We start from the raw sequence: 19404 nt of genomic DNA, 5'->3' as shown, positions 1-19404 counted from the left end.
AATACGTTAAAGATAACCCTAGTGTTATCAGAGATAGTTCTGCCTGTAATAAAACCAGATTGTTCCTTAAAAATAATGGAAGGTAGAAATGGTTATAGTCAGAGGTCAAGGATTGTAGCAAATAATTTATAGTCAGAATTGACTAAAGAAATTGGTCTATAATTTTTGCAAAAATGAGGGTCTCTTCCATCTTTAGGAATTAGACAGATAAGAGCTTCTTGAAAAGTACCACTCAAAACTTTAGAAGAGATGAAATGCATAAATAAAGAATGGAGATGTGGAAGAAGAGCTTTAGAAAATTGGGAATACAATTCAACAGGTAATCCATCTGGGCCAGGGGCCTTTCCGGTTTTGGTGAGCTTTAAAGCATGGTAGGTGTCTTTTATAGAAATATCTCTTTCCAGCCACGAAAAATCAAGATCCATAGGAAACTGTTTTTGAAGTCAAGAAAGATAGTTTTGCATATCACTAGGATTTGGGATGGTTTCAGGTGTGTAGTATAGTGTTTTTTGAATTCTTCTACAATATCTGAATTTTTGACAACAGGAGAAGAGTCTGAGTTTAAAAATATTCAGTGTTCGTATGTTCTTTCCTGATTTCAATGTATGAGGCAAGAAGTTGCCTGATTTGTTTTGGCCTCCATAATAAAGGGCACTACCTCTAAGAAGGTAGGAGTTAGCATTTTCTGTAAGTATTTTGTTGTATTTATCTGCAATAAGGTTATTAAGATTGGTTTTATAATTAGTGGTAGTATAGAGAGTTTCTAATAGCTTGATGTGTTTAAGAATTTCAAGTGCTTTTTGGGAGTTACATCTCTTCTTCGTTGCCACAAAAGATATAATAAAGTCTCGGGATGAGGCTTTAAAAGCATCCCACACAACAGGAAGATAGACCAGGGGAAGTGTCAAAGAATTCAGTAATAAAGGTTCAAAAGTAGGTGTAAAAGTCTGGTCAATTAATAAAGAGGTGTTTTAACCCGTTCTTCTTTTATTGATCATAGTAACAGGGAGTAATTCCAAGTCTAAAATTACTGGACCATGGTCAGAAACTAATATAGAACCAATATTTGCCTGTAATATGTGCTGTGATAAAGATTAAGAAACAAATAGGTAATCTATACGAGATTGAGAAAGGTGAGTAGGTGAAAAAAAAGTATCCTCACTTAATTGCGGGTTACATAATCTCCAAGAATCAACAAGAGCTCTGTGAGTAGTTAGCGTGGTGAAGTGTTGGTGCATTGGAGAAAGGATAAAAGCCACTTTGGATGTGCGATCTATGACTAAATTATAATCTCCACCAAAAATGAAATATTCTGTAGAGATAGACATCAGTAGAGTAGGTATGGTCGGCCAAAAAGTATTGTCAGGTTAAGTAGGAGCATACACATTAAACAAAGAAATAGGTACATTATTAACCTTAAGATGAACAATCAACAAACGCCCTTTATCATCTGAACTTTGCGATAGAAGAGAAACATTAATCTTTTTGTGACAAAGAACCATAACCCCATTTCTTTTGCTTGTACCTGGAGAGGAAAAAACATTTCCCACCCATTGACATTTAAGCTTCAAGACTTCTGATGCAAATATGTGAGATTCTTGTAAATACACAATATCTAATTTAAGATTAGATAAATGGGTAAGAACTCTTGGCCTTTGAATAAGCATACCCAAAACTTTAACATTCCAGGAAACAATACGTAATGCCGTACAAACGGTAAAAAAGAAAAAGAGAAAATTATAGCATAATCAATAAAAGTTTTGAAATAGACAGGATAATAGAAAGTCAAGCTCTCCTATAAAGATAAAGCGAAATAAGAAATAAAAGAAGTGATAAAATTAAATGAGAGGAAGACAGAAAAGAAAGAAAAAGAGGGATAATTGAAAATGTAAGAATATGGATAGAGACAATAGATAAAATAAACAATGAAACATACCAATGACTCAAACATGAGTGGAGGGTATTGAGGCCGCAAAGAGAAAATGAAACAACCAGCCAAAACCCCGGGACAAGCAACGAGGAGGAGAATAATCCAGCCGGACTATACAACGCTGGGTGGAACAGAGAAAACAGCACCTGGTAAGGGAAGAGTGACAATCATTCAAAATATGAGGTCTGGATGCAGGGTTTTTAGTAAAACAGGAAGATTGGCGCTCAGACTAGTGCGCGTTGTGTTAGCTATGCTCAGAGTGAATACGGTGCTGGCAGGTCACGGGAATCACCCTTTAACCCCCGTGGGTGTGTAAGTCCAAGAACCCACACTGATAATAGGAACACAGTCCTGTGCACACGTGATGGGGCTATGACAATGCTATAAATGTCTAGTTTGGATCAAATTGCTATGGTCGACACCAGTGTACTGTTCACTGTTTGCAATAATACAAAGGGAGAAAGTGGTCCCAGAAAGCCGGTGTTGAAACAGACCGGCCCTGGGCTCAGAGGGAACGAGTAGACCCAGGACTGTGTTCCTAATCATTCAAAATATGTTATAGAAACAAGTACAAAACAGCATAAACAGTGTTTAGCATAAAATGGAGAAGATTATTATCAAGTAGAAGATGATTTTGCTATATCCATGGTCTCTTCTTTGCAGTTGTCATTGAATCGTTGAAGTAGAACTGGGTCCTCATAGGTGGATGTTTTATTTCTATAATTTACTTTAAAGTGGCAAGGATGGATTAAACTGAATCTGCCATTAAAGTCTCGCAATGCTGGTCTCATGGCTAAGAAACCTTTCCTTCTGTCTGCCGTGACTTTCGCATAATCTTGTGAGAAGAATAACTGGGAACCTTGCCAGTATATACAACATTTAAACTTAACTGCCTGCAAAACTTTCAACAAGTCAGTGTGTTCTAGAAAGTACAATAATACACCCCTTGGTTTATGTGAGGATGATGAAACATGAGGTGTGTGGCCAATGTGCTCTTTGTATATTTAGTTGAGGGGATTCGGGAAATCAAGGATCTGTTGAAGAAACGTCTGAAAGAAGGAAATAGGATTGGGGCCTTCCAATCCCTCAGCTAAACCATAAATATTCAGATTGTTACGCCTTCTCCGGTTTTCAAGGTTTTCCACCTGTTTTTGTAGCTGAGATATTTCTTCCTTCATAGGATGAATCTGCTGGGAAGATGCTTGTAGAGAATTCACTTGACATTCCATTAAATAGATTTTGCTGTCAAGAATAGACCATTTGTTCTCTAAACTTTGCAAACGTGTGTTTGTTTCCTCCATATAGGGCTTGAGAGCCCTTATCTCATCTAGGAGTAATTCCAAAGAGATTGGTGGAGGAGAGTTAGTTGGCGAAGGAGGGTCTTTCTTAATTTGCTTAGTAGATGATAGCACTGAGGAAGGCGTGAGTGTAGATACATTTTTTCCATTTGGTAGAGTGGAATGTGACATAGGAGTAAATATAGGAGTAGGTGTCAACGTCCCAGTAGGAGGGGGCGATATAACCGGCTCTGGGTCCTCCATGTTGTTTTGGAATACAGAAAAAGGGTTTGAAGTTGCCAATGCAGGGGATTTAGGGCATAAAACAGTCATGGAGACAGCACCCATAATGACTTGGTTCTCCCTGTGGACATGAAGAACAAGGCAAAAAAAGAACAGTCTTGGAGAGAAATTGCACAGTATAGCAATAGTAAGGTCCAAAGTTTAAATAATGTGACCAGTTGGAACTGTAAAAGACCTTAGGTGCTGCTTTATGTACAAGTTTATTTAAATACAATAATTATGACTTATGCCGCTGTCAATAAGGCAGTTTAGATGCCTAATAGAAGAACAGCGAATCACTTGCTAAACAGCAGACAGTTTAAGAAAATAATTATTTGAAGACGCCATGGAGATGTTGGTATTGGCACGTTTTGTGACGAACATACAAAATGGTGGCTGCAAATTCAGTCACAGAGACGCGCCCGCTGCTATCCAGTTAAAATGCGTGGTGTCAGCTCCTTACCGCGGTCAGAAAAAGGCCTCATGCAATGTTGCGCGTCATCGCATACAAAGCCATTGAGTCAGATCGAGAACCAGGACGCTGCCAGTGGTCAAAAAAAGACCCTCCTTTATGTCTGGGGCGGAGCGGCGTTAACCAGCCGCCATCTTCTTTGGCACCAGACCACGCCCCCGGGACTCCATCCTAAGAGGTACCTATGGACAAGAAATCAGGGATCCTACCATAGTTTGATTCAAACCTCAAATCAAGGCTATTTTTGCCTCATATATTGCTACACTGAAGTCACTTAGGAGGATGCTCCACCTTATCCTGGTTGACTCTTGTAGGACAATTGTTCATGTATTGATCACAGCCAAACTTGACTATGCAAACAGCTTGTATTTAGGCTTTCCTGCCTATCTAATACAGCATCTTCAAATTGTGCAGAACTCTGCTGCATGCTTAATCCTGAAGATTCCCAATCAAGCCTCTGTGTTTAAACATCTTTTCTTCTCCACTGGCCACTGGTCACCAAAATAATCCAATTTAAGGCCCTTGTTTTTACTTTCAGGGTTTATATGCAAAAGGGTTCCATCTATTTTCGGAAGAGTTTTAAGCCACATTGCAAAGTAAGATCCTTGATATCAAATATTCTCAGGTTTTTTCAACCACCTCCCATTCACTAAGCTAGACGAGGCGGTAGATCCATGGTCTTTCTTTTCTGCAAGCTATGTCACGCTCTACCCCTTCACTTGCACAGTTGCCCCTCAGAACCCATATTCTGAAAAAATCTTAAAACCTTGTTATTTGATTGTTGCTTATAGGACACCTTACTTGCTCACTTTATCCTCTCGTTTCCCTATGTGCCACTGGTGCCGGGGCACCTCTTTGGAGGCAGCTATGCGCTTTATAAATTTCTTTTAGTGTATTGTACTATCAATAAATCAATAAAATTGGATTTGTAGAGTGCAGCTTATCACCTCTGAGGGTATCCAGGTACTGGGGAGAGGCAGTGTGCTGCTATTGTGATGAGTTAAATGAAGAGCCAGGTCTTAAGGTCATTCCTGAATTCTGAGGGGGAGGTCCTTCCAGGAGTTGCCCGCCAGGTGTGAGAAGGCGCAGCCACCGCTCCAGGTTCTGTGGATTCGGGGGTTTGGGGCAGGAAGACAAATGAGGAATAAAGTAAAGTGGAAGTCCACCCTGTGGTTGAGATAGGCTGGACCGTTGTTATGAAGGCTTTGTAGGCGTGGGTGAGCAGTTTGAATTGACACAGTTTGCTGATGAGGAGCCACTCTAGGCCTTTGAGGTGGGGGGTGATTCCAGTGTTTGGGGGCCAAAAAGAAAAACAAGCAGCCTCCAGATATAGCTGTAAGAATGCACATGGATCATAACAATAGTAGCTCACTAGATCTAAGTTTGTGAGCTGAGGTATATGGTCTGCTACCATGCAAAGATTTGAAAACAAAACCAAGAAGTTTAAATAGAGCACACTTTTTATTTGATGCTAATGAAGGGAACATAATAAAGATTCAGAAAGAGATCAAGGAGGGAGACTGCATACAAGGCTAGCCACCATGTTCTGCACCACCTGGAGTCTGGAGAAAAGGCCTTCGTTCATTGGGCCCATGCAAGAGTTCCCATAGTCCAGACGTCTCACTATCAGATGACCACCAGTCAGTTGACCAGACTGCATGTGCCTTCCCAAACAGCAAAATATTCGTCTTACTAGAATTAAGCTGAAGAAAATGTCCGTCATCCAGGAGGCAATTTTTAACATGCAGTCCCTAAATTTGTTTTTGGTAAATTTCGGAATTGGGTCCATAGTGATAACAAGTTGAGTGTCTTCAGCATATGTAATTGTATCGAAACGAAATGGCCTAATGACCTTAGACAGGGGAGCCCCATATATATTAAAGAGAGTAGGGCTCAAAATAGATCCCTGTGGTACATCTTTATCAAGGACCATGGGTTAGGAGTTAAAGAGGTCTACTTGTACTGTATGGTTCGCTCCAGCAGAAAGTTTTCCAGCCTTCCCAGATGCCTCTGACACCAACCTCCCTGATTGTGTTAGTAACCTCCACCAAGGTTGACTCTCTGCTATATGAAGCACAGAAACCTAACTGGGAGGGTTATAAAAGCGAATGAGTTTCTTAAAAAAGAAACATGTTGTTGGATTAACAGAGACTCAATGACATTCCCAAGAAAAGGGAGCAATGATATTGTTCTGTAGTGGACCAGGTCTGTAAGTCTGGCCGTAAGTTTTTTTGAGAATAGGACTAACCCTAGCTCAGACTTCTCAAAGTGGGGCTTGAGGAAATTGATATGAAGGACCCTTAAAGGGTTTTCGGTTCTACCAAGTAGGTGACATAACTCTTGCGCTCGTCCACATCATAAGACTCAGACAACAGTCAGAGTGGTATTTAGGTCATGCCAGTATTTCATGTCCTCCCAGGTAGCTTCCAGATTCTCCTGTGCAATTTTACAGAAGTGAGCTGCCTGGTTGCGGAATGCCAATATGTAGCCAATGATATCCTGGGGTGGCTTCTTAGGGGCATTCTCCTAGCCATCCTTAATCAGTATGAAAGGTTCTCTCACAGGATGCCCATATAGAAGCTCAAAAGGGCTGAAGTCAACCCCCTTCTGTAGCCACTCCCTATAGGCGAATGAATTATCTGGGATGGGGACATCCCACTTACACCTCAAGGGTTCGGGTAGACCCATAATCATACCTTTGAGGGTAAGGTTAAATTCTTCAACCAACCCATTGGTATGTGGGTAGTAAGTAGTAGAGCACTTGAGGTTTCCCCACACTCCTTCCACATGCCTTCATGTACCAAGACATGACGTTGGTACTCAGGTCAGATAGCACCTCCTTGAGGAAACCCAGTGGGTAAAGATCCCAATCAGTGCCATGACAGATGCAGTCACAGTCCTCAAAGGGATAAGTTCAGGGTACTGGGTGATATGGTCCACCAAGACCAGAATGGATCTGTTGCCCATGGCTGTCTTGGGATCAGAGGCCCCACAATGCCAATGCTAAATAGCTCAAAATGGCTGCTAATGACAGGAAAAGGTTGCAGGGGTACCTTCTACTTTCCCCCTGACTTGCCACTCACCTGACAGGTAGGACAGGACCTACAGAACCCATCTGAGGCCTTCCTTATTGGAGGCCAGTAGAACTTGGTGACAAGCCTTTCCAAAGGTTTTGGTTTGCCCTAAATGACCTGCCAGTGGCACATCATGAGCCAGATCCAGTAGGAAGGCCTTGAAGCACTGGGGTAATACCAACACACGTGTTACACCAGGCTCAAGAGCCTTAGGCTCCCTATACAGGAGACCATTCTCCTAGTAGATCAGGTGTTTGACAGAGGCATCACCAGATGCCTGGGTCTCAGCCTGCTGTCAAAGACCCACAAGAGTAGTGCACTCCTTCTGCACCTTGCAGAACACCTTGTTCCTGCTGCCAGTTGGACAGCTCAGGCTGGTTCCCTAGTTCAGCCACATCCTCCCCTGTAGGTACAGAGGCATCCCCTCAGGGTCAGCCTTCTCCCAGGCAGTGGGAATTTCAGGAGTGGGTTTCCTGCGCCCCTTGCCATTCCTCTTCTTGACAGGCACTTGTGCCATTCTTCCAGGCTCTAGGTCCTCTCAATCATCCTCACGCTATGGACCGTGTGATCAGTCACACCCACTTTGGCAACTCTAACATCTCCAAGTGTGACCTGAGCTCCATCTCCTTCCAGGTGTTATGTACCAGGTCATTACCAAGCATTGATGGACTCACAGCTACCCTCAAGGAACCTGAGATCCCCCCACTAAAAGGGAACCAGAACCACTGGGCAGTGGCTCTCACAATTGTCAGCAGCAACAGCTTGATGGAACACATTTGAGACTACTTTCTTTGAAGACGCCAGAGGACACTGGATGGTAATCATGTTGGCTCCTCTGTCTCTAAGAGCCTCTACTCATTGATGGTGACCCACTGACTGTACTTCCTAGTATTGTCATGCATATGGCTTCTCTGCACCATCTCTCCATCACCCAGGGACACTAGGGTAACCTCAGCTCTGTCCCAACCACTAGCTGGGACAAACTCCTCCCCAAGAGCTACAGTAGCTAACTCCAGTGACTGCACACCAGTGATGGTCTGTGTCCGCATGGGACACTTGGCACCCCCCTTGAAATGTTCTTCCTGTTGACACTCATAACACTTAGGAAGTACCTTCCCTGCAGACGTACTGTTAAGGACCCACTTCTTTTTCTTCTCAGCAAGAGGATAGGAATCCTGGCCTGTGTAACTAGTTTGGGACGGCCCTTTAGAGAACTCCTTGTTCTTGTTTTTTTCCCCCCTCCTTCTTCTGGTGAGGACCCTGCCTACCCTTATTGTGATTCCCCCTAGGCAACTCTTTAAGGACCCTGGTGCTGACCCAGCGGTCAGCCTCCTTAGCAAGCTCCCTAGGTTCAGAAAGCATACTATCTATCAAGTGCTGGAACAGATCTATAAAACAGAGACTAAACATGTGCTTTTTTGCAATCAAGTTATACAGCTCCTGATAATCGTTAACATCACTGCCCTTCACCCAACTATCCAGTGCTTTGCAAAAACAATCAACACAATCTGCCTATGTCTAATGGGACAGTTTCATACTGTCCCTAAGCATCTGCCTGTACTGTTCTGGGGTCAAACCATATTTCCTGAATAGGGATTCCTGCCTACCTCATCCTGTCACTTCCCTGTATGGCCAGTAGGGTGTTCCTCCCCTCAGTAGGTATATGCTTCTACAGACAAGTCCCCCAAGCTCCCTCAGGGATCCTATTCTTCTATGAAGCAATCTCATATGCCTCAAACTATCAGTTTATGTAATCTCCCACTCCAGAATTAGGCAACAGGCCCTTGGGTATGCATACTCTCTTGTGAGAGAAACTGATGAAATGGTGTCACCATCTTGGCTGGACTCACCCCTCCTGCCATTTAAGTCCAATTCTCTGTGGCTCATCTCCTGAGCCAATCTCTTCTCCAAATTCAAATTTACTCTCTTCCTGCCTGTCCTCCAGCTCCTCTGGGGACAGGCCTCTGGATGATATGCTGCTCCATGCCCTGGGGGGTCATCTATCCTTGAAGGCTGGTGGTCCCCTGCCCAACAGGCAGTCCCTTCAGTGAATCCTGGTCCAGCTCCTCATTACCATCCAGTTCCTCATCCTCTTCCTCTGGGGACACAGGTACAGCATCACAAGCTTTAATGCAGGGCCTTTGCACATTATGCAGCTCTACCATCTTTGTGAAGCCTTTAGTACACAGCTCAAACCCCTTGCTGAAATCATTGAGCTGGGCCACCAAGTAGGCCTACAGTTTGGTCAGCACAAAATTCATTTTTGCTAGTGCAGGTGCTGTTTCTCCAGACAGAGACATGATTTTGGAAATAAAATAGAAATGTCAATCAGGGGAATTTTAAAAAGGATTCAATTGGACGAGATATGGATGTCACTTCATGTACTGCACAAATACATGTCCTATCCTCACTGCTGATCACCAATGTTAGAAATTGGGCTTTTGGTTGGCAGACGTATGCACCCTGTCCAAGCAGAAAACACAATCCTGGTCAGGGTCACCCTAGTAGCTTGGCACTGAGAAGTCAGGCCTAACTTAAGAGGCAATTTATAAAGAATTTGTGCACACAACACTGAGTAAAACAGTGAAAACACAAAAAAAAAGTCTCTACACCAGTTTTGAAAAATACATTTTATAATAAATCAATCCAATAAGTTGAAGATGAGATATGGATTTTTAAAGTTTGAATGTAAAAATAGAGCTTTGAAGCAATTATGGCTCAAAGAGTTAATTGTTCATGCTGGACAGGGAAAACGTTAAGAATTCAGGCTGCCTATGTTAGAGCGCAGGCCCGCTGCAGGACCCATGTAAGGCATACTGAGCAAATGTACCTTAATTCTTGATGCTGCACAAGATGCGTTGATAAACCCTACACAGTTGTGGTGCTATGCCAGATTTTTCCAGTCAACTGTGGTGATGCATCGGGCCATCGAGCGAAGAGTCAGTTACGAGTGCTTTTAAATTGCGTGTCTAGGGACACCAAATTTGTTTTTGCCATCTCTTTCCAACTGGATATGACACTTATTGAATGGAATAAGGCAATCATAATGTGAACCTGTGGGCGAGATAGACCATGAAGTAGTAAAAACAGAATAAAAGTGCATTTCACTACCTTGACATTTAAAACTTAAAAGTACATGTTCTACTTTCTACAATGCTCCCTACCCAACTGCTGCCATGGCCTGCCTTAGGGGTGACCTATATTTAATAAAAAAGAACATTTGGGCCAGGCAAGTAGGTTGAATTGCCAGGTGAAAATGGCAGTTAAACCTGCACATACAGGCTTTGCAGCGGCAGGCCTGAGACATGTTTAAAGGGCCTCTTGAGTGGGTGGCACAATCAGTTTTCCAAGCCCACTAGTAGCATTTGAGTTACAGGCCCTGGGCACATGTGGTGCACTTTACTAGGCACTTATAAGTGAATCAAATATTCCAATTGTGGATAAAACCAGTATTATTATGTTTGAAGTAAAGAGCACATGCACTTCAGCACTGGTAAGCAGTGGTAAAGTGCTCAGATTCCTAAAACCAGCAAAAACGATGTCAACAAAAACAGGAGGTCAGAAGGTAAAAAGTCAAGAGAAGCCACTCCAAGGATTCCAGGTCTAACGACTGGTAAAGGAAGGATTCTGTTGGAATTGGGGTGTAAGTTTGAGCCAGGGGAAACCAGGAATTGGACTGAAGCCACCTTAGCCTTTGTGGGTGGGTCAGATGTTTAAGCCTGACCACCTTAAGTACCAGCATGGTGAATTATTGAAAACAGCCAATCATCAGCAGGGCCAATGTACAGGCTCACATGGATACAAGAGCCATCACAGTGGTGGGCTGGCTAGTTTTTCTAGAGTAGATTATCACAGATGTTCTCCATAGGGTAGTCAATGCTGTCAAAGAAGTTACATTTCATTCTACAGCAATGGTCACCTTTGAGTGAGGAGGGGTTACTGGCCTAAAAAAGGTAGCTGTGAGTATTGCCATTCCAGTGGAGTGATTGTTGGGAAATTACCTAAAAACCTAAGCTTGGGATGAGGTGCAAAGTAAAACTAATGCTGAAATGTTGGGTTTGCCTGAGTGCATGTGGGTAGCCACAAGGACCCAGACAGGGTATCCATCTGACAACACATCAGGAAAATCAAGGGAGAATTGTCTCTGGAACAGTGGACCAGGTATCTACAATCAAAAGGCAGGGTAAGAGGCATAGGAGACCAAACTGAATACTTTCAAGGTCCCAAAAAGAATCTGATCCCCATGAAGAGAATATGGAGATACCTGCCATAACTCTCTGACTTGCACAGAGAAGGAAGCCCATCCCGGGAGGAATTCTGTCAAGTGCAGAAAGGGTGTCCAACCATTGAAGGCCTTCAGAGCCAGGCTGATGCCCAGGGGCAAGAGTAGACCAGTGCAACCCAAATGTTTTGTATAGCAAGGCTAGGGACCAAAAACCTGGAACATCTAGGAGATTGTTGATGCTCCAGCAGTACAGGGCATTCCTCTTCCAAATAGACATTGATATCCAGTTGGTTGAGCATTTGGGGAAAACCAACCATGGGTGATGTTGGTCAACTGCTTTTACTATCCTCACATGTCTGAGAAAGTGAAGGAGTTCTGTCACTCCTGCACCACCTGTCAAGCCTGGAGTGCAACCCAGTGCTCTGCTGATCCTACTACCTGTAACAAGGTGATTGAGCGTTGGTACGTGCTACTGAGAAAATAATTGTGGTGTTGAAAACTCCAGTTCTTTTTGGTGAAGAATGGGAGCATTCATTAACTTAAATTAATTCATGAAAAGGATGCTAAAAATATAGATTGATCTGGATAATATATTATGTGAGAGTACCTGACCACCACCAGTGAGAAAGAGAGATGTTATTGGTTATACTGTGCTGAGTTTACATACAATTCATCTGGAACTTGGTGTTACCCTAAAACCCTGTTGAAGTCCGCAAGGACGAAACGTGTTGGCTGGGCTGACTGATTACTTGTTTCCGCAAAGAATAAAAATAAATGAATACATTTTTGTTAAGACCACGTGACTTCAAGAATTAATAAGAATCACTTTAGTCTATCTGAGTTGAATTGAAAGTATGGATAAATATATACTTTCTCTCATCAAATGTTTGTATAATTAAAGTATTGTAGATGAAATTCATGTGATGATTATGGCACATTTTGCCAACAATATTAAGAAAATCATATTGTCTAGACAACAAACGCTCCTGTTTTTAGCAATGTTATAGCAGCTAAATGATGGGGAGGGGGTCAGGATAAACCAGTTACTTTTATAAGCAAGCAACTACTAGTCAGATAGCAGCATTGGATGGAAAACCTTTGCTTTGATTGGGTCACTGAAGATATGTAGACTCTACATGTTTGGGACTTACTTCTGGGTTAACATTAACAACAGACTTCTTAGATGGCTCAAGCAGATGATGGGGTAAAACTCAAACTTTTGAGGTGTCCCTCTCCCTACGGGTATGGACTTTACAGTGAACCACAGACTTGGCACTGACCATGTCAATGCAAATTGTTGTAGTGCTTACATTTAACCTCCATTTGAGCTTTTCTGTATAACTTATCACCTTTTTCTTATGGTGGTTTGCACATGTTTTCCCCTAATATGAGGAGGTGGCATGCTTGCATTTATTCCTGGTAGATATTCTCACCCTGCAGTCTGCACAGTTAGGTACAGGGTCAAACACATTAGAGTGCAATGCCCTTGTAATATTCTGTACTCATAGAAGATGACACTTTGTCCCCAGGCTAATTAAAGACGCTGGTCTGCACCTCTGGTACAGTACGATAAGGATGGTGTTTTACTATTTAAACAGCTTCCATGCTGAATTTGTTGAGAGAACTTCACACCAAAATAATCATGGAAACTGCTGTGAGCTGTGACTGCAATGCAGTGATGCTTACTCTGACCTTCATCCTGAGAAGGAAGATAGCTGTGGAAGAGAAGTGTGGAGGCCTGCATTTGTTAATGCACTGAGTTCAGCTTCCAGACACATAGGGGGCAATTCCGATCCTGGAAAAACCGGGTACGAATCGTCGGATGGAGCGTTTTTTCCGGCCGACTCGTACCCGGAAAAACCACCTTACAAACCCGCAAGTACGATTCATACAGAAACACCATTTCCGTACGAATCGTAAAAAACACCGACCGGCTAAAATATACCCACAATTCTGATCCGGGACACCGCGTACGCGACATTCGCATGGAGTCAGGCAGCGTTTTACGGACCAGCAAGTACGATTAGTACCCACAGCACTTCGCACGGCAATATTTTTACGGACCCAAAAAGTGCCGGAAAAGCTAAGTACACCACGATGCACGGCGAAAAAGTGGCCCGGTACGCACTGTACCCCCATCCCTACACATCCGCACCGTACCCCCAGCCCCCCCTCAATTTCATGCCGTACCCCAGCACCCCCCCATGTCTGTGCCGTACCCCAGCACCCCCCATGTCCGTGCCGTACCCCACCTCCGTATGTACGGTGCGTACCCCCACCCCCGTATGTACAGTGCGTACCCCTCGTATGTACAGTGCGTACCCCCACCCCCCGTATGTACGGTGCGTACCCCTCGTATGTACGGTGCGTACCCCCACCCCTGTATGTACGGTGCGTACCCCTCGTATGTATGGTGCGTAGCCCCACCCCCCGTATGTACGGTGCATACCCCCAGTGCTACGCGCTGGGGGTACGCACCGTACATACGGGGGGTGGGGGTACGCTCCGTACCAACGGGGTGGGGTGGGGGTAAGCTCCATAACTATGGGGGTGGGGGTACGCTCCGTGCCTACGGGGGTGGGATGGGGGTACGGCACGTACATGGGGGTATGGCGCGTACATGGGGGTATGGCGCGTACTTGGGGGGGTGGGCTGGGGGGTGTTCGGTGCGTATGCGGGCACATGTTTGGACGTCTCCATGGTTGCTATGGGAGTTCGCTCCGTACAGTGTTTTTTCCATACGGTTGTGTATTCGGACGGACGGGACGGATCGTACTTGTGCGCTCGACTTCAGTTTCCCGATTCGTACGTAAAACTGTCCGGGGACGTGTCAGACACTTTTTCCGACCCGAGGACGTGTCGGGGAATTTTCCCAATGCGATTCGTATTGATTTTTTAACATACGAACCGTACTTGCCAGTTTGTACAGGACTTGTACGATTCGTACGTAAAAAAATCCGGATACGATTCGTACGGGGAATATTTTTAACGGATCGGAATCGGCACCATAATATCAAGGTATGGGGTTAGATCATTCCGACAGGTCTGGCAGAAGGACACTCGTGATATGCTCTCATTGCTGTAGAGGTACTAGAGACAGATTGGAGTAACATTGGGAACAACTAACATGGTTGAATTGTTAGTGTTTTTCACTAATCTTTATAATGTTTTTAACAATGATGTGTTTCATCGGTCTAATAATCGCAGTTCACATTTTATTTACAAGTATTCGAGTTTTTCTATAAACATTTGAAAATGCATTGTAGTTGCATTTCTTGGTATCACCTTGAGCATGCACAAGTGACAAACGAAAGGGTTAGATCTGTTTCCGTTAATTCAGTGGGAATCGGAGTAGTCATGTTTGAGGTGACCAGTAACATCCATAACTCTGGAAGGTTAGGGTTTTAGATGTGGTACTGTGAGCTAACCAAAAACATGTATATTTACAGATGATATTAGTAGACTCAGCCTCTATATTGTGAAGTTTTGTTGACCTAATACACAGTACTACTAAATTTGTAGGAACCGTATAACATGGCACCAACAACATTCTAGGTCTGGTACCTATTTAATGGGTCTCATTTGTAGTGTTCTTTTGTGCAGATGGCTTCTTTATCACCTCCATACAGAGAAATCCATGGTGACAAGGATTTATCCTCAACTTTAATAGGAAGCACATATTTATGTCTGTAGGTTAATCAAGCTTGATCTTTTAAACAGATTGCCCTCTAGAGTATTTCCATTCTTTGAATTTCATGCATTAAATATGGTGAAACCAGTGATTATTGCTGTTAATTGCAGACAGCCTGTCACTGATCATTTGGCTAGATATGGGTTCGCCAATGGCGGTGGGGAACTTTCCTTCGTGGTCGAGCCACACAAAGCTTATAAATGTGAAGTTTTGCATTTCTTGGTTGATTTTCCTACAGTTGATGCCAGTTCACAGACATTTTACACATACCCTGATGCTTCAGTTACAGCTATGGTTTCAAGGTTTCCTCCCACATATACTTCAAAATGTAAGACTGTGCCCACTCAGTAATGAAGGGGGAACATAGCCAGTCTTTTTTTTTTTATTCTTTTTTTTTTTATGTCCCCATACATACGCCAGATACTGATTGCTCTAGATGGGAACTATCCGGGCCCTCCACACCGACCATTTCGATTCCTGCCCTCGGGGCCTATGTGCAGCCGCCGGATTCACACAGAGAAGGGCTGTCTCCTTATCCATTTCCGTTTACCACTGGGAATCACGTTGGTACTAGGAAAGGATTGACCACAGACCCCTGGCTTAATCATTGGACCCATCAGACTTTCTTTAACCAGGCCAGAAGAGGAGACCAAAGTGTCTCCGAATTTCTTTGATCACACGCAATATCTGACTGGCTTATCCATATAATATTCCTCAAACAATCCACAAATTTAGGAGGAATCTCAGACTTCCATTGTCTACAAATTTCTCTCCTGGCAATGACGATCACATAAAACACAAGTTGTGCAGCAATATTTGTACTATATCCTTGTATAATACCAAAAAAGATCAATCTGGGACAACTAGTGATTGGTACACCTAAAAGCCCTTCTAAAAAACGGCATACAGACCCCCAGTAACCGGAAATCCTGTCACAGTTCAAAAACATATGGGTGTCATCTGCTGCCGGAAATTTGCATCTTGGACAAAAGTAATTATCAGATGAAACCCGGGACAGTTTTGCCGGAGTCCAATAGACCCTATAAGCTGTAAACAGATGGTTTCTCCTCAAATTAGCGGGTTTAATGATTCTCTGAGACATGCGGAACGAGTCTCTCCAAATTTCTTGTATCTCCTCCGTATTCCCTATTAGGCCATTGCCCCAAAGTTTCTCTATCTCAGATATTAAACTATCCCCATAACCGACCAGTGTTTGATACCAAAACGAGACTTCCCGTTTCCAACCTCCCACCCTACAAATAGAATCAAAGATTGGGAAATCCACTGTCAGTCCCCAAGATTGTCTAACCCACCACGCAGACAGTTGATAAAACTTAAACCTGGTTAGGGATCCATTCGTTAGGTTTGCTAGAGACTCCCAATCCATAAGCCTAAACTCACAACACAGGTCTCCCCATACTTTGATCCCTGCTACTTTAAGAGGCTGAGATAGTTGATCTAAGAGGCATTCAGGAGTGCCTGGGGAATCCCAAATTGGGGCATATTGATTGAAATATGGGATCCCGAAAGTTTTCCGAATAAATCCCCAATTTTTAAGTGCTGTTAATAGAATCTTGAGGCGGACCTTTTTAAAACATTTTTGGTCTCCAAATTTAAGCAGAAAACTCTCAAGACCTTGTGGTTGGTCATATAGTAAAGCCTGAAAAAGGAGCCCTTGTGAAGAAGAGTCCAATTTATTAACCAGTATACTAAAATTCTTAAAATGAAAGGCATGGCAGTATATTAACAAGTCAGGTAGAGCCAATCCCCCTATATTCAAACCCCTCCTCAATTTCTTCCACGCTATCCTAGGCGATTTGGTGGCCCAAATAAATGAACTAATCTTTCCTTGGAGAGAGGCAATGTCCTTATAATTAAATAATAAAGGGATAGTATTAAAAAGAAACGTTATTTTGGGGAGGATGATCATTTTAACGAGATTTACTCTCCCGTAGATATTAAGCGGAATACTTCCCCATCTCACCATTAGCTTACATACTTCCTTAACCACTTGCAACCAACTAGTTTTAGAAATATCAGCTAATTTCTGAGTCAAAAAAATTCCTAAGTATCTGATTTTTTGTTTAGCCCCTTCTATCGGGATTAAATTATTCCAACCCATTATATCCGTTTTTTCCTTGTTAATTTTATACCCCGAGACTCTTCCAAATTCCTCTGCTAGTTCAAAAAGCCGTGGAATTACCTCAACATGATTAGACGTATACAGTAAGAGATCATCTGCGTACAGTGCGGTTTTCAACTCCAGTTCGCCGATTTTAAAAGGAGTAATTGTGTTATCACTTCTAAGTGTACAAACAAAAGGCTCTATATAAAGATCAAACAATAAAGGGGACAAGGGGCAACCCTGCCTTGTACCCCTAGTAATTTTAAACCAATCCGATAGCCCCCCATTCACTAATACTTTTGCACGAGGTCCAGAGTATAAGGATTTAACTACCTCAATGAACAATAAAGGGAAACCGAACTTCCTCAAAGAGGCCCAAAGGTACCCTTAGTTCACCCGATCGAAGGCCTTGGCTGCGTCTATTGCTACAATGGCCAACGGGAGCCCTTTTACTTCAGCATAATCAATTGCTCCTAAAACTTGAAACGTGAGTTCGTTGAGCTGCCTCCCTGGTATAAACCCTCTTTGGTCGGGGTGTACAATTGTTTTAATGGATCTCGCCAATCTAGTGGCCAATATCCCTGAAAAGATTTTTAGATCCGAATTTAACAATGAAATTGGTCTATACGACTCCATTTTTTGTGGATCTTTGTTTGTCATAGCCAGTCTTAGCAGGCTATACACCATACCTGTATGCAAATGCATTAAACCAGCATGACAAGCTTATTCCATTAAACCATTTGGTTAGGCTGTATCGACGTCTGATGCAGACCATTATGCATATATTATCTACTGCCCAGCAAGGGCTCACCAAGCTGGGCAGGCGAAGTTAGCTGGACAATTAGTCCAGTTACCAGTAATGCCATTATGGGTAAAATCCCTACCAATTGTGCTGAAATTTTAATATGCACAAAAAACAAATCAGCCAGAAGCAGTGTTTCTCCATATGGGACCCCAAGATAAATATAGCATTCTCACTATGGGGGCTATGACGATGGTGGGCGGACACCGCAATGGCTAAAGGGACTGCACACCATAGGTGTGGTGGTCCCGCCGTAGACATTAGGATGCGCCCGCCACACTGGCGGGCACATCCCCATTGTGGCAGGCGGTGCTGCAAGGTGCCTGCCTCCTTGTGCATGCAAATGCTGGGGGGTACCATAGGTACCCCCCATGTGCACTACCCACCCCCCAACACCCTGGGGGCCCGCAATGGGCCCCCAAATGCAGGATCTGCATGCCTTTCCATGGCAGCGTTGCCTCCATGGAAAGGCTGCTCTCCGCAGCCATCTTAATATGGATGGCGGTGTCCTGTAGACACCGCCACCATATTAAGCACTTTTCCCTCCCGGTTGACGAGTTCACCGGCGGAAAACTGGCGGACGGTCTTTCCGTCTGCCGGGGTCCCCCCCGCCATCGTAATGTGGAAATGGGAGGCGGGTGGTGAATGTTGGCAGGTGGATCGCAACCGCCATGCGGGCAGAGGCGATCCGCCCACCAACATAATTGACCCCTATGTGTCTTCCACTTGGTATGGTTCCCCCTTTTTGAGAAGAGCAATACATGGGAAACTGTATTTGTTCAGGTATTCAATTTCTAAAATATTCATACTTGGAGTTACTTATTCCAATCTAGCTCTGGTGTATGTTCACTGCACACCATGTTCATTATGGATGCATCATTCATGCATGTCCGTAACAGGACCGGTAGTCACTTATTATTGTGTATATTCCCAATGCATTTCGGGCACACATCTGCACTTCATCAGGATAAACAACGTTTACCACAAATCTTTTTCCCCGCAGGGAATCACAACGCGGTCGTTACAACGAACGCGTTGTGATTCCGCATACCATTACTCTGCAAGTCGGAACAACAACTTGCGGAGGGGGGGAGGTGTTGGATTTAAAATCCAACACCTTCCCTATTGTCAGCACAGACTCGAGTTGGAATAGTAAATTATACTATTCCAACATTGTTGTTCCGACTTGCGGTGTAATGGTATACGGAATCAAAACGCGGTCGTTGTAACGACCGCGTTGTGATTCCCTGCGGGGAAAAAGAATGTGTCATAAGAACGTACATTCCTTCATCAGGGGGTGAATTCCTAAAAAAAACTAAAAAATGCTAAATAGAAATGACTGCCTTGGTGTGGAGCTGAACCACCACCAAATTTTATGCATGTTATTATCTTACGTATTGCTTGTCGTGTACGTCGATAATTTTAGCATGCTCAGATAAGCTTACATTCAACTGACATCTCTGTTTTATTGCAGAACTACCACGTTACCATCATTGGCAACAGTCAGAAAGGTACGGCATAGACTA

Source organism: Triturus cristatus, chromosome 2_2 (assembly GCF_964204655.1).
Source record: "Triturus cristatus chromosome 2_2, aTriCri1.1, whole genome shotgun sequence".
Classification (NCBI taxonomy): domain Eukaryota; kingdom Metazoa; phylum Chordata; class Amphibia; order Caudata; family Salamandridae; genus Triturus; species Triturus cristatus.
This window is presented reverse-complemented; position numbering follows the sequence as displayed.